Below are 16,561 nucleotides of genomic sequence, written 5' to 3'. Positions count from 1 at the left end.
TTCACTCTCCTACACAGAAAACCAAAAACAAACATACAGCACAGAGATGATCACCAGCAATAATACAGAACTCAAATATGAGAATGAGGCAGTTCCCAGGACCACAGAGCATTTTTTAAAAAAAATTCTGAGCAAAAAGTTGGAGAACCACACTTCTATATGTACAATGTCCTTCCCTCCAATCTGCCTAGGTACACAGAAAATTTCCCCTCAACTCAGAGTTTCTACACTAGAAAAAGATCAAGGTGGACAACCAGCTTCTCCAACATCTTGGGTTCCCTGGCAGAAGACCTTTTCCTGCCTTAAGCCACAGGAAATGTTGTGAGTTCCTGGAGGGAGAAATATTAGCCAGAGACAAAGGGAGAGGTGAGTCTATCATCCTCAGTGCTGGAAACTCTGTTCTGTAACTTGGCCAAAGAAGACACCAAATCAGAGTGACTGTTCAACAGCACAGGTGCCCTAGACACAAACTCCTAACCAGCCTTCCCATGCTACTAAGATATCCCATGTATGACTTGCCCCATTCAGAACAGGTGGCACCCCAATGGTTTACTAGAACCAAGCAAAACCTGGGCTTAAGGTGCCATCTAGTGACAAAATGGAGGCAGTGATCTAACAGGATAAAAAAGAAAGAAATACAACAAGTAAATTATAATGAATCACTAAGCAAAAATACCCAATAAAAAACAAAACAAGTCAGGAAGGGAAAACTGAATAAATAACTAATCCTTCAATGAAAAGACAAAGATGAACATCCTCAAGAAACATCATCAAACAACAAACAATGAACTCCTCAAAGAGACAGAGCAAGGAGCCAGCAACTGACTAGTATGAAATGGTGATATGTAAACTCTCTGACCAAGAATTCAATATAGCAGTTTTAAGAAAACTCAGTAATCTCCAAGATAACACAGAAAAGCAATTCATAAATTTATCAGAGAAATATAACAAAGAAATCAAAATAATTTTAAAAGATCAAATAAAGATTAGAATTGAAAAATACATTTGCTGAACTGAAAAATGCATTAGAGACGCTCAATAGCAGAATGGATCAAGCAGAGAAAGAACCTGTGAGCTTGAAGACTGGCTATTTGAACATATACACTGAGAGGAGAAAAAAAGAAAAAAGAATGAGAAAAAAGAAGATCTCCTACAAAACATAGGAAATTGTCTTAGAAGACAAAATATAAGAATTATCAATGTCCGAGAGGAAGCTGAGCAATAGAAAGAGGGAGAAAGCTTATTCACAGAAATAATACAAGAAAACTTTCCAAAACCTAAGAAAGAGATAAATGTCCAGGTACAAGAAGGACAGAAAACAACAAACAGATTTGATCCAAATGGGCCTATCCCAAGGCATATAATCAGCAAAAACTCAAAGGCCAAGGACAAAAAGAGAATCCTAAAAGGAGCAAGAGAAAAGAAGCAAATAATATAAAGAAGCTCCAATTCATCTGGCAATAGACTTCTCAAGGAAAACCATACGGTACAGGAGGGAGGAGAATGACAGTTTCAAAGTTCTGAAAGAAAAAAAAAAAACCTGTCATACAAAAATACTGTATACAGCAAAACTGTTCTTCAAATATGAAAGCGACATCAAGTCTTTCCCTGACAAACAAAAGCTGAGAGAATTCACCAACATCAGAACCATCTTATAAGAAATGCAAAAGGAAGTTTTGTTATTGGAAAGAAAAAAATACTAAAGTGCAAAAAGAAAACAGTTGAAAGTATGAAACCCACTGATAAAATCAAGTATATGAACAAACCCAAAATACTCTAATACTATAACTGTGCTGTGCAATCCATTCATAACTCTAGTATGAAGCCAAAAAGACAAACCTGTATTTAAAAAAACGATACTACCTACAGGAACCTGTTAAGAGACAGGCAATATAAAGATGTGTAATTGAGACAACATAAAATCTAAATCTGGAGAGATAAAAGCATATACGTTTTTTCATTTTTTCTTTGTTTCTATACTTTGAGATCTAAGATAAATTCTCATCTCTTTAAAATAATTTGTTATAGTTATAAAATGCTTTTTGTAAGCCTCATAGTAACAACAATGCAAAAACCTATTATAGATTTACTAAAAATAAAACGCAATCAATTAAAACATTCCACCAAAGAAAATCATGTAACCATAAAGGAAGAAAGGGAAAGAGAAGTTACCAAACAACAAGAACACAAAGAACAAAATAATAATAGTAAGTCTTTACTGATCAATAATAACACTGAATGTTAATGAACTCAATTCTCCAATTAAAAGGCATAGAGTGGAGGGCAGAGCAAGATGGCCAAATAGAAACTTAGGTGATTCTTCCCCCGAACAGAAACACCAAATTTTAACAACTAGATATAAAAAGCACAATCACAGGAACCAAAAATCAGGTGAGCAATCACAGTGCCATTTTTGATTTCTTATGGCTGAAAGAGACATTGAAGAGGGCAGGAAAAACAGTCTTGAACTGCTGATGCCACCCCTCCCACATCCATCAGCAGTGGTCAGATAGCACAGAGAATCTGTGCTCTTGGGGGAAGGAGAGTACAGAGACTGTGAGGCTTTGCATTGAATTTAGTGCTGTGCTGTCACGCTGGAAAAGAGAACCAGGCTGCAGTCAGCTGACATCTGCCTGCAGAGAGAGCACCTGGACTGGCCCATGTCCAGAGGTATATCACCCATCCCAAAGGTCAGAACTTGAACTCCAGTAAGCCTTGCCAGCACAGGCTGGAGTGCTCTGGGACCTTAAGAGAACTTAAGGGACAGTGTAGGCCATAAGAACTGCAAATCCTAGGCAAGTCCCAGTGCTGAGCCGGGCTCAGAGTCAGTGGACTAGAGGGGCACACAACCTACTGAGATACCAGCCAGAAAGGCTAAAGGAATGCCTGTATCACCCCTCCTCAAGACCTGGACAATGGCCATCTGGCTTGGAGAAATCTGTGTGCCTGGGAGAGGAAGAGAGCAGCGACGGAACTTCACATGGAACTCAGTGCTGCCCTGTCACAGTAGAGACCTGGCAGAATTCATCATCTGCCAACTAAAGACGCTCTGGTCCCTGAATAACCAACAGCAATACCCAGATAATATACCTTGGGCATTGGGCTCTGAGACGTCCTGGCTTCAGAACTCTGGATAGGTTCATTTTATCATAACTTTCTATTACAACGCTATAAAAAATAATTCTCTTTTGGATTAGCCTAGAACTTGGGTGGTCATGACAAAGAATAATTTTTTTAAATAGTTTAATATAATTCAGCAATTTCTGGTTATTTTTAATCAAACTTTCATATAATTCATTGAATTCTAGTTAAATGGAATCCAAGGTGATTTCATACATGTCAAATATTTCCCTCTGGTTCCCCAACTCTATATACTATCTATGTTGTAGGAGGTAATGTCATACTCAGATGTGAACATATGACATAGTTTGGTTGAATAATAGATCATAAATTGCATGTGTTCCTAATTTTAGTAACAATAGCAATAGGAAGAATACATTTAAAAGTTACAAACTTCATCAAGTAATCAGTTAAAAACAGCACCATAGCTTCTTTATTAAGTATCATAAGTTACAGGTTACTTTTATGTTGTAGTAGAATAGTATTTAGAATTAATCTTTCAAGGATACTTTTTGAAAGTTCAAATTTGTTTTCTAAACAGAATAAAATTTCCTGTGAAGGAGAACTTTCAAAGATGTTTTCGCTTACTTATTAGGTACAGAAATCTTTGTTAACTATTCAAGTTTGCAGGCTTCCTTTTAGCCTCTTTCTAGATATCTCAATTCAATTTTTTCTCCATTTTAAATGTCACTATTAATTCATTGAGATATTTTTTCATCAACCTGACAAACAAAATGATGAAGTCACAATTCTTCACTTCAGTAATATTGAAACTAAATTCAGACTTACACTATTCAGTTATACTTTAAAATCCCATTCAAGACCAATTTAACCTAGCTCTTCCAGTTTACCAAAATTCAAAATTCAAGCTCCTGGGTAAACTGGAAGGCTATCTGCTTTCAACACAACTGCATCCAAATTTTTGCAGTAGGCAATGTTCCATTAAAAAACAAACCTAATCAAAATGAAGTTAACTGCTTCTAAGAATAATCACAACATTGTTTAGTATTCCATTTAAGTCGTTTATTAAGATTAGCGTCTAGCAAACAAAAAGTACAAAAACAGTCATTACAACTTTGCCGTTTTAGTAACTTTAAGATATTCCTATTTGAAGATTAATCCCTGTTTCTACCAATATTATAAACGCTGATTTATAACAACAAACAAGCAACAAAAGATAAATGAAGATTTAAAAGTCTTATAGGAAAGCTTTTTCGCTCATGTTTAAAAATATAACTTTAGGGGTAAATAATGTTTTTCCATCGTAATGGGATATTATAAAAACTATGCATATTAAGCAAGAAAAGATATGTTTTTAGGAACCTGTGTGTCAGTTTGTTGGAAAAAATAACAAGTAAAGAAAGGCCTCCAATAACGACAATAAATTTTTTCCTTTGGTCCCAAAACAGCCGGGTCCACTCACTTCTATTGGGAGAACACCCAAATTCTCCCCACACGGGTGTTGGTTTTTTTTTTTAATTTTTAAATTCCAGGGTACATGTGCAGGATGCACAGTTTTATTACATACATAAATGTGTGCCATGGTGATCTGCTGCACCTATCAACCTATGACCTAGGTATTAAGCCCAACATGCATTAGCTATTTTTCTTAACGCTCTCCCTCCTCTCATCCCACTCCCCAACAGGGCCTACTGTGTGTTGTTCCTCTCCCTGTGTCCATGTGTTCTCATTGTTCAGTTTCCTCTTATAAGTGAGAACATGCAGTGTTTGGTTTTCTGTTCCTGCATTCGTTTGCTGAGGATAATGGCTTCCAGCCCATTCATGTCCCTGCAAAGGACATGATCGCATTCCTTTTTATGACTACATAGTATTCCATGTATATACATAGCACATTTTCTTTATCTAGTCTATCATTGATGGACATTTGGGTTGATTCCATGCCTTTGCTACTGTGAATACTGTGAATAGTGCTGCAATGAACATATATATGCACGTATCTTTGTAATAGAATAGTTTATATTCCTTTGGGTACAATAGGTGTATTTTTTCACAACATAAAAGCATCATGAAGATACATACCCAGCAGAAGTGTGTGCTTTTAGTTACCAAAAGAAACATATAAGAATGTTCATTACAGCACTATTAATAATATCCCCAAACCAGAAACAGCCCAAATTAATATTAAGAGTAGAATGGATAAATGCATGGTGGTATATTCACTTTGAAATACTATTCAACAAATGAGCATGTTGAATGAACAAATGAGTCATTTATATTGTTGTATATCACTGTAGTTTCAATGATATACAACAATATAAATGAATCTAACAAACCTAAATGTTGAGTAAAAGAGGCCAGGCACAAAAATCTGCATTCTACACGATTCTATTTATATGTTGTTCAAAAATAGATAAAAAGTCAGAATAGTGGCTGCTCTTGAAGGCGGGGCAGTGACAGGGGTTCAGGAGGGAGGCTTTTGTGATGCTGCTAATATTCAGCTTCTTGATCCAGGAGCTGCTTACATGGGTTGTGTTAAGTTTGTGTACTTTTTGGTATGTAGTTGTACTTCAATAGAAAGTTATAAAAACTATGAGACTGCAGGATGAGTACCCTCAATAAACTTCTATTCATAGGGAAAAAAATACCTGGAGTCAGAAAAGGGGTGTTATACATCAATATCAGATATATTATGAGCAGAAGACATCGCCAGTTCATGGTCAAAGGGCTTGTGGCTAGGGTGTTTTCTAAAAGCTATAATCTGAGAGGAAATAAACACCCTAATCTGGGCATGACAGTAAGATTTCAAAGGACAGGAGTAGTCCAAGTCCAGAAATGTCACGATATATTTTTCTCTTGCATAGTTAGGTTTTCATTGGGTTGACCACATATGTGGTTCACTTTTTAATCTGTGGGACCTTAAAACATTTGGCTTCCTTTTGTTGCTGTTGAGACAGGGTCTTGCTCTCTTACCCAAGCTGGAGTATAGTGGCATACTCATAGCTCACTGCAGTCTCCAACTCCTGAGCTCAAGCAATCCTCCTGCCTCAGCCCCCTTAGTAGGTGGGACTAGCAGCTTGGGCCACCCAGACAGCTAATTTTGTTGTTGGCATTTTTAGAAATGGGGTCTTGCTATGTTGCCTAAACTGGTTTCAAACTCATGGCCTCAAGCAATCTTCCTGCCTTGGCCTTCCAAAGTGCTGGGATTTCAGACATAAGCCATTGCACCCAGCCCTCATTCAACTTCTAATAGAAATTTTGTCCACGATGTACAGCAAAATAGTTCTAGAAGAATAGAATGTAGGGAAAAATAGGAAACACAGAGAGCCAAATGTGTAAAAAAAGAACACACTTACTGCACTTCCTTGAAAGGGAAAGAACACTCCAGTTCCAACACTCCCTGTCAAGTGATTACAATACTGAGTGACCATTTGGGGCAGGTCATTTGTATCCCTGCCTGCTGTGGGGCCACTTTCAGTTCTCTTTCTCTCTCTGGTACCACTGGCCTAATCACAAGTAAGAATGTTGCCTCTAAGGGCTCCACCATCAACCCCTGAGCTAAACATCTTTCATGTGCCCCTTGGGCACACTCATTACCATTTTCAACCCAGTTCTCTGCCCTAGAGGTGGATCTCGATGATCTCCATCAATGGGTTCCTTGCATTATTCGAGTTTCAAGCTGAATTCAGCAAGGAGCCTGATCATCAAAGTTCCATCTTGTTTGGTATTAAAAGGAAATGGAAAGGCTGAAGAGTTCTTGGAGTGGAACGAGGTGGGGGAGGAACAAGTTTTATTTCCCATTCCTCTTGGAATTCTCACCTGGCCTTGATTGTTTTTGTTCTTCCTTCCTTAGAGGCAAGGAAGCAGGTAAATTTATCTTCAAAGATCAAAACTTCACAAAGTAATGGACGAAGGAGAACGACAGAGAAAAGTGATCATTCCAAAAAAAAAGAAAAGACAAAACTGGTCTCTGTCAAATAGACATCTTCTATATAGGTGGGAAAATAGAAGAGGGTACACCTACATGTTCTCCAGATAGCAGCTCCCTTGGCTGAGGTTCAAGTCTAGTTCCAAATTGACTGCCCCATCTCTGGTCCCTGATATGTCACCAGTTATGGTATCAAAAAGTCACCCAGGACAAGTGCTCTTGTTCCAGGATCCACTCAGCACCTCCCTCAGCCGGCTTATTCAGTCCTTGGAGCATTCTGGGAATTTATTAGGCAATATAATAAACAGAAACAGCTAAAAACAATTTGCCTCTGAAATTTTAATTCCTTTTTAAAAATATCTGATTTTTACCCTAACAACTGAAGTTGATAAAATAAGAAAAAATTCAAATTCCATTTGATATTTTTAATATTCCTAATATTGTTCAGCTGCATCCCCACCCAAATCTCATCTTGAACTGTAGCTCCCATAATTCCCTTGTGTTGTGGGAGGGACTCAGTGGGAGAAAATTGAATCATGAGTGTCCTTTCCTCCATACTGTAACCATGGCAGTGAATAAGTCTCATAAGACCTGATGGTTTCATAAAGGGAAATCTCTTCCACTTGGTTCTCTTTTTCTCGTTTGCCTGCCATCATGTAAGACATGCCTTTTGCTTTCCACTGTGATTGTGAGGCCTCCCCAGCCCTGTGGAACTATGAGTCCATTAAACCTCTTTTTCTTTGTAAATTACCCAGTCTCAGGTATGTCTTTTACCAGCAGCATGAAAATGAGCTAATGCAATTCCTAAATATTTTTTCATCATGGTATGTTTTGATTCAAATCCTACACCACGGGAAAAAATATATATAAGTGTGTGTGTGTGTGTGTGTGTGTGTGTGTAATATAAGTTCCAGTGTTTAAAAGTTTCAAAATTCCTTGTATTTGTATCTTCATAAATCATGAAACACTATTTTAAAATTCAGTATTTCACTAGAAGCCCAAACCCCACCATTATGCAATATATTCATGTAACACACTTACACATGTACCCCCTGAATCTAAAATAAAATATTTTTAAATCAACATTTATACTTTAGATTTCCATGTACTCAATCTATGTTATATCTATATGGAACAAAAATATAAAACAATGTAGTTTTTCATCAGCTATCTCTTAGAAATTATTTGTGAAAGTTTATTAGCTGTGATGAAGAAAAGGTATTCAGATGAGACTGGAAAGTTCCAGAGAAGCTCCTTGTCCTGGTGAGTCTGATCTGCAGTGGCTGCATCCACCCTCTCCATCACAGGCTCTGGGACACCGCTGTCCCAGAGTCTACTGTCTCTTACGTGGATCTTATGATAGCTTCATCTTCCTTATTGTCCTGCTTCCACTTTCTCATTACTTAAATTTATATTTTCATTCCTGCCAGGATAATCTCCCTAAAGTATAGTTCATTCATGAGATGTACTTACCCTGAAATATTAGGATATTTAGGAATCAAAATAAGTATGCTAAAATCAGATTCCAGTTTACAAAGTAAGATTGATAAATTACAAGTAGAAGATGAATCTATGTTACAAGGAGAAGATGAAGCTATGAATCAAATTACACATGAATTCACACAAGAAGAAAGCCTGAAGCCTCTTACAGGGAGAATACTTTTTCTTTTCATTAAAAAGTCCTGGCTGGGTGCAGTGGCTCATGCCTGTAATCCCAGCACTTTGGGAGCACAAGGCGGACGGATTGCCTGAGATCAGGAGTTCACTTAGAGATTGCGAAACCCCACCTCTACTAAAATACAAAAAAAATTAACTGGGCATGATGGCATGCACATGTAGTCCCAGCTACTCAGGAGGCTGAGGCAGGAGAATTGCTTGAACCTTAGAGGTGGAGGTTGCAGTAAGCTGAGATACCACCACTGTACTCCAGCCTGGGCAAAAGTGCAAGACTCCATCTCAAAAAAAAAAAATTTTTTTTGATCATACACTTAATAAAAAGCTCTTTTTCCTATTCTATATTCCATAAGCCTCCTAATAGCCTCTCTTAACAAGCTGTGGTAGGGTGTCCTTTCATTCTAGGTGAGGAAAACTCTCACCTGTCTTTAAAAAAAAAGTGTGTCATCCCTGACAACTCTCCATTTGTTATATGAAATACACAGAAGCCTTGTTCAGTCAAAAACTCAAAATAGACTTTAACTATTTCCAGAAACTGGGTTTACATACTGCTCCACCCCTTACTAGCTAAGTGATTTGGGACAAATTGAAAGTATCTCAGGACCCTGAGGAATCCTCAGACACGTTTAATTAAAAATGTATGCAAAATGTAAATAAATTTTTTAAAACCTCATATGCTTTCCAACTAGTGTGGGCATACAATATTGAACTACTATTAATGTTTCATAATTCTTCCTCTTCAAATTTTATTGGTTTCTTTGGTCTTTATTATTGTCATAAGCCAAAATATGGTCTCATTATATGTGTATGTTTTTATATAAATATAATTTCCAGGTCCCTTTCAATGCATTTATACACACACTCTACACACACACACACACACACACACACACACAATCTTTTCTCTAAATTCACCTTTGTAGTTTGTATCAAAGTTAAAATATTGGAAAGCAAATTAACCAGGAAGCAACATATTAAGGCTACATTAGCTTAGGTCTCTACAATATACCAAAGCACATCTTAATATAATTAACTTTCAGCTTTTACTTTTCGTAAGTAATACTTGGTCTGTATTTTCTGCAAAATGACTATTGAAGAAGATGTCAGAAAAAAATCATTTTCTTTTAAAATTTGGTGCCATGAGTGATCTTTTTTGGAGTGATAGAAATGTTCTAAAATTAGGCTGGGGGCGGTGGCTCACACCTGTAATCCCAGTATTTTGGGAGGCCAAGGCAGATGGATCACTTGAAGTCAGAAGTTTGAGACCAGCCCGGACAAAATGATGAAACCTCGTCTCTACCAGAAACACAAAAAATTAGCTGGGCATGTTGGTGCGTGCCTGTGGTCCCAGCTCCTAGGGAAGCTGAGGATCACTTGAACTTGGGAGGTCAAGCTGCCAGTGAGCCAAGATCGCCCCACTGCTCTCCAGCCTGGGTGACAGAGTAAGACCTCATCTCAAAAAAAAAAAAGAAGTGTTCTAAACTTGAACCATGGTGATGATTACAAAATACAAAACTCTATGAATTTACCAAAAATCATATATTGTGCACTTAAAACAAGTTATTTTTATGGTGTGAGAATTATACCTCAATAAAGCTATTTTCCTTAAAAAGAAAAAAAGAAACTGATGCCAGGAGGATTACTTCTTCTGGTGAACCTGTTTATATCATTTTATAAGGCAATAAGAAATAAAGTAAATAGGGCAAATATACATATATAATATAGCCCTTATAATAATAGTATTAACAATACATATGTATAACAGACACTATTCTAAATGCTTTATAATAACTCTTCTAAGCCTCTTCACAATCTTAGAGAGAAGATCTCTAAGATCTTCATGTTACAGATGTAAAGCCTGAATCGCATGGAAATTAGGCATCATGCCTAAGGTCACATGGTTAGTAATTAAAGCTAGAAGTTGGACCCATGAGAGCTAGGTCCAGAGTTCATGCTCTTAATCCACACTAAATTCAAATTGTTCCCAAAACCACCTGAAAGAGTTCAAGTCAAAGCAAATTTAGAATTTAAATACAGAAATACTTTTATATCTAGTCCAATAATATCTACCATCTCTACATGTTTTATAAATTTTAATTACATGTTAATATGCATTTATAAGTCATTCAAGTCTGTTCTAGAACTAAAGACAAACATTTTATTTATCATTTCTTATAATACTTTCATTGTATCAGTGTTTCATAAATGCAGAAACTATTTACTTGCTGAAATGAACCCATTAGGGATTATTAAATTATTTTTCCTGTATTTACTCATAATTTAAGTGATGTAATCCTGAAAGCACTTTTTTTTAATTTAAGTTTTAAGTCCAGGGTACACGTGCAGGTTTGTTATAAAGGTAAACTTGTGTCACAGGGCTTGTCGTACAAATTATTTAATTACCCAGGAATTAAGCCTAGTACCCATTAGTTATTTTCCCTGATCCTCTCCTTCCTCCTACCCACCACCCTCCAATAGGACCCAGTGTGTGCTGTTTCCCTTTATGTGTCCATGTGTTCTCATCATTTAGCTCCCACTTATAAGTGACAATATGAGGCGTTTGGTTTTCTGTTCCTGCATTAGTTTGTTAAGGAAAATGGCCTCCAGCTCCAGCCATGTTCCTGCAAAGGACATGGTCTCATTCTTTTTTATGGCTGCATGGTACTCCATGGTGTATATGTACCACATTTTCTTTATCCAGCCTATCATTGATGGACATTTAGGTTGATTCCATGTCTTTGCTATTGTGAATAGTGCTGCAGTAAACATACATGTGCATGTGTCTTTATAACAGAACAATTTCTATTCCTTTGGGTATATACTCAGTAATAGGATTGCTGGGTTGAATGGTATTTGTTTTCAGGTCTTTGAGGAATTGTCACACTGTCTTCCAATGGCTGAACTACTTTACACTCTCACCAACAGCATATAACTGTTCCCTTTTCTCTGCAACCTCACTGGCATCTGTTATTTTTTACCTTTTTAGTAATAATCATTTTGACTGATGTAAGATGGCATCTCATTGTGGTTTTGATTTGCATTTCTCTAATGATCAGTGATGTTGAGGTTCTTTCTTTTATTTTTAACTGTTAAGAAAAATTTTGTGGTTTTATTGTATCATGAGGCATTGAAACATCTGAACAAATCAATGTCTGGGCAGTGAGGCAGCTGCTTTATCCTTCTTTGGGTTACTAGAGCAACTTGTCAGTAGATTAAAAAAAAAAAAGACAACCTTTTGTATTACTTAAGTCTTTGGAAGGCATGCACTGGTACACAAACTTCTCCCATCAGATGCAACTAGTTTAGCATCCAAACATCATGCACAACACCTCGGTGGCAGCAGCACGCTGTACCCACTCCCCCCATGGCTCTGCTCATTTGTGCAGGATATTTGGAGCATCTGGAGAAGTGGGAATAGTATTGGGAAGAGGAGGACGCAGGAGACAGTGTGGATGCCTGGCTGAGAGGAGGTCAGCCGAAGTTGTGCAGGGCAAGCCTGAAGGTATCAACCCAAGCATCATTGATGTTCTTTAATAGGAACATCTGATGGAACCTCTGATGGTGTCTTCGTCCATCTTAAGCTGGCCCACAACCATGCTGATGATGGAGCTATCTGGCCTGGGCTGATAGCTATCCTGCACTGTGATGCTGTGCTGGACTTTCTGGAACAGAGGGCTACACAACTTCTCCACAATGGCAGCTTTACCCTAGAACTGTCATCCTTCCCACATAAGGCATGATGCGTCAATGTAAATTGCGCCTAGGTGGGTTCTATCCTTATCAAATAACTGGTAGTAATGTTGAATGATGCTGGATCCAATCTGCTCCTAAATTGCTTGTCTCTCATTCTGGAGTCACCCAGCCTTGTGGAGACCTGAAGGGCTGGCACAATGGCGGCAGCAGCGGCAGCAAACCAGCGCGTGGTCTGCAATCGTTTTTTCATATGATGGTTGACCACATGTAGTTTCTTTTGAAAAGTCTGTTCATGTCCTTTGCCCACTTTTTAGTGGGTTTTTGAATTGTAAATTTGTTTAAGTTCCTTATAGATGTTGGATATTAGACCTTTGTCAGATGCACAGTTTGCAAATATTTTCTCCCATTCTGTCTGTTTCTTTTCATATTCTAGTGAAACTGCTACTACTATTATTTAATACTAACTGAAAAATAGAAAGCTTGTCCATATTAATGTAAGGGTTAAAAATATTTAAGTGTTTATGACAATGCAAAAGAGTTTAAAATCTCAGAATAACTATGTTAAGGTATTTTTGTATTTTATTGTAAAAAAAAGGAGTTTGAAAAAGTTAATCAAAAAGATGCTTTGGAAGTTTTAATTGAATACTTTAAAATAGACCATATACTGTCTCAAAATAATGCTTTATTATGTTTATAGAACCAAAAACTTAAAAATTAACTTTGATAATACAAGAATATTCAAAAAGGAATAAACCAAATTTATACTATCCACATTTGTTGTTGATGGATTTTAACTCCTCCAAAAATATAATTATTTGGTTTTACACAATAAACAGTCATTCTCCTTTCATTAGAGTCTATTTAGCTCCCCATATGATTTAATTACTTATCTTTGAAAAATGAACATGTACAACTCATGCCATTAAAGTTTCAGATAGCTTCCCATTTATGGAGGTTACTAAAATTATCTTCTATAGTAAAAAATTAAGCAAAAGTATTTAGAACTTATGTAGAACAAAAATTGAAAAGAATAGTAAGGCAACAACATTAAACTAGTTTTATTTCTTAGAAAAAAAATATCAACAGGCACCTTAAGGATCTAACATTTAATGTAAAAAAAATGTGACTACAATCCTCCTTCTTAAATAATGATAGGTTCTGAAATATCAACTTGAGCTCTAAACCAAAGATGAGTTGACAGTGTCAACTGCTTCGAGAGAATATAAATATCAACTGCATCATCCTCTCACAGAACAATTTCCAGTCTTTTTCTGTCTTTAATAATCATTATATCAGAATAAAGCCACTCAACTTTTCCATTAACATCTCAAACACATTATAGATCATCCTAATTCACAAGACTACCCCTACATGGTTGCAAAATTCTATAATCTGAGAGAATCAAAGAACTTGACACTAGAAATCACTAGGAGAAAAGGAAAGGTAATCTATGAAAGAAGCATATGTGGGTAATGTAACAAGGTGAAGAGAGCTGGGAAATAGAAAATAAAGAGCCAAAACTAGTAGAGGCTAGCATCTCTAGAGAGACAGCAGAGGATGGGACCAAGCTCCCAGGATAGTTTTATCTGTTCTGAGGATGGGACCAAGCTCCCAGGATAGTTTATCTGTTCTCTACTTTTCATTCACAAGTCAGTTAAAAAACCTTTCCTTCTCTAAGATGCTCCCATTACCAGTTCATCTCACTGATCATGTTTTTAAAGTACTTTGCCTTATATGGCATGTATCATATTTTCATATGGATATAAATTCATATTTATATACTCTGTTTTCTCTGGTAGTCTCTAGTATACATTCAATATGCACAGAAGAAATAAATCCTTATTAAATGAACGAAAGAAAGAATAACTACATGAATGAATAACACTACATTCTAAAACTGATATTTTCCATCTTTGTATATTTTTAAAAATTTTTTTTGCTAATAGTCAAGGTAAATTTCTATATCACAAAGCTGTCTTGTGGCAAAACTGAACTGTCTCTGGGCCAAAAAGATCTAATGCTATTCTTACATTCAAAAGCATTAGCAGTCACAATATTCTCCTTTGGGAAAACAGCCAACTTGGGCTGTTTACTTTGAAGTTAGGCCTCACAATAATTTACTCTCTTACATTCAGACTACACTATTATTTCTGTACTGAGTCCTGCACTGTTAAGATAATCTAGACATTTAGCCAAACTTAAGGTATTATCTATATGTAAGATGGAGAAATAATCTACAGAAAAATTTTATTTAACATTCTAAAATGTCTTCTTTTAACTCCAAGTAAAATTCAGTATTTTGGCAAAAACCTTTGAAGTAACCAAAGAGGGTTACTTGGCTCAGAAAATGATTATATTGTACACAGAAAGCTGCAGAGACTTCAGGGATCTTTGACTATCTACCAGCACCATTAAAAGATACTGTATTGTTATATACATAAACTCCTAATATCCCACCGAAAAGATCTTCCTGAACTCTAACTGCACTTATGGTCAACAATTTAATACCTAGTTAATCTAAGTACTTCAAATGCCTAATCATTAAGAACATCATGACATCTTGAGCCGTGTTCTACACGTTTTATTTCCTTTAGTATGATATTGTCTTACTGCTATTTAAAGCAAAAGTCTCAAACCCCCAGGTACTATACCAGCCCATGGCCTGTTAGGAAACAGGCCACACAGCAGGAGGTGAGCAGACAGGGAGCAAGCATTGCCACTTGAGCTCCGCCTTCTGTCAGATCAGCAGCAGCATTGGACTCTCACAGGATCGAGAACCCTATGGTGAACTGTGCAAGGAAGCTAACTGTGCTAGCTTGCACACTTCTTATGAGAATCTGATTCCTAATGATCTAAGACAGGCGTCCCCAAACTTTTTACACAGGGGGCCAGTTCACTGTCCCTCAGACCGTTGGAGGGCCACCACATACTGTGCTCCTCTCACTGACCACCAATGAAAGAGGTGCCCCTTCCTGAAGGGGACGCCTGATCTAAGATGAAACAGTTTCATCCCAAAACCATTCCCCACCCACCTCCTATCCATGGAGAAACTGTCTTCCATGAAACTGGTCCCTGGTGCCAAAAAGTTTGAGGACTGCTGATTTAAAGAAATTACCCCTACCTCAGCGTTATAAAATATAAATCAATAAACCAATGAAGAAAGGATAAAGACACTTAAAAAACAAAGGCAAAGTACAACAAGAAAGAAAAAGCATGGTAAATTTCATAAACTTCATGGAGAAAACTTCATGAAGAACGTTATTAATTATTTTACAGAGGAAAAATGAAATAATGAAGAATACAGAACATCCTATCCATTAAAGAAAGCAACACTGCCCTAGTTTTGTTCAAGACGGATTAGAAAATAGTTATTTTGGCTTAATATCTAATGAATATTACTGTTTTCTTCTGATTTCATCTATTTCATATTGACATGGTAAACAAATAAATCCTTCTGTAGAAAAAAAATGGATGTCTTGTGATGCCATAGTTTATAAATCACATTAAAATGTTCTCTTCAGCTACTGAGTCAATATATTTTATTAACAAGCCAAGTGAGAGAGAAGGAATGGTTATGCAATCTTCCCAAGCAGAATTCGATACTAAACGTGCTTGATCCTAGGTATTCTTTTTGGCCTTTCTGTAAGTCATTCTTATTTGGAGGTTTAGGGAAGCAAGTAAAATGAAATTACCAATTCTCTGGGAATTAGCTAGGTATACTGAGCTCAAGAAAGCTTCTCCTCTTAAATCACTTTCTTGGGTCAGTCACTGTATTGACCTTACTCCAATTAAACACTTACTGTTCTGTACCAAATTGCCAAATGTCTTAATATCTCTCCAACTAGAGTATATGGTTTTATGGGAATGTATCACACATTGGCTGACACATGGTGGAAACTCAATATTTACTGAGTTCAGACCTCACAATAATTTATGTTTTAAGTTATCTAAATGAATTAATGTTTTTTCAGCTAAAAACTGCAAGGTCAAACCTAGTAATAGGAGGGCCCAATCAATTTAGTAAATGAATGGAGAAGACAAATATCTAATATTGCAGTATACACTTAAGAACACTAAAACACTAAGCAGTATATCATAAGACAAAACCTTTCCTAAATAATGCCTGTATAGTAATCCATTTTCAAATATAACAACTGGAATATTTCATTTCCCAAATTGCTCAACAAA

General features: G+C 36.6%; 1 protein-coding gene and 1 pseudogene across 4 annotated transcripts in view; both read right to left on the bottom strand.

Annotated features, from left to right (window-relative positions):
• CEP112 (centrosomal protein 112) overlaps positions 1–16,561 on the bottom strand; it is a 563,636-nt gene that overhangs the window by 371,739 nt on the left and 175,336 nt on the right. The gene's annotated exons all lie outside the window — the stretch shown is intronic.
• On the bottom strand, positions 11,748–15,087 carry LOC120366774 (nuclear transport factor 2 pseudogene; annotated as a pseudogene).

This window comes from Saimiri boliviensis, chromosome 17 (assembly GCF_048565385.1).
Source record: "Saimiri boliviensis isolate mSaiBol1 chromosome 17, mSaiBol1.pri, whole genome shotgun sequence".
In the NCBI taxonomy this organism is placed as follows: Eukaryota; Metazoa; Chordata; class Mammalia; order Primates; family Cebidae; genus Saimiri; species Saimiri boliviensis.
The sequence above is the reverse complement of the archived record's forward strand: the minus strand, read 5'-3'. Positions and strand labels throughout refer to the sequence as shown.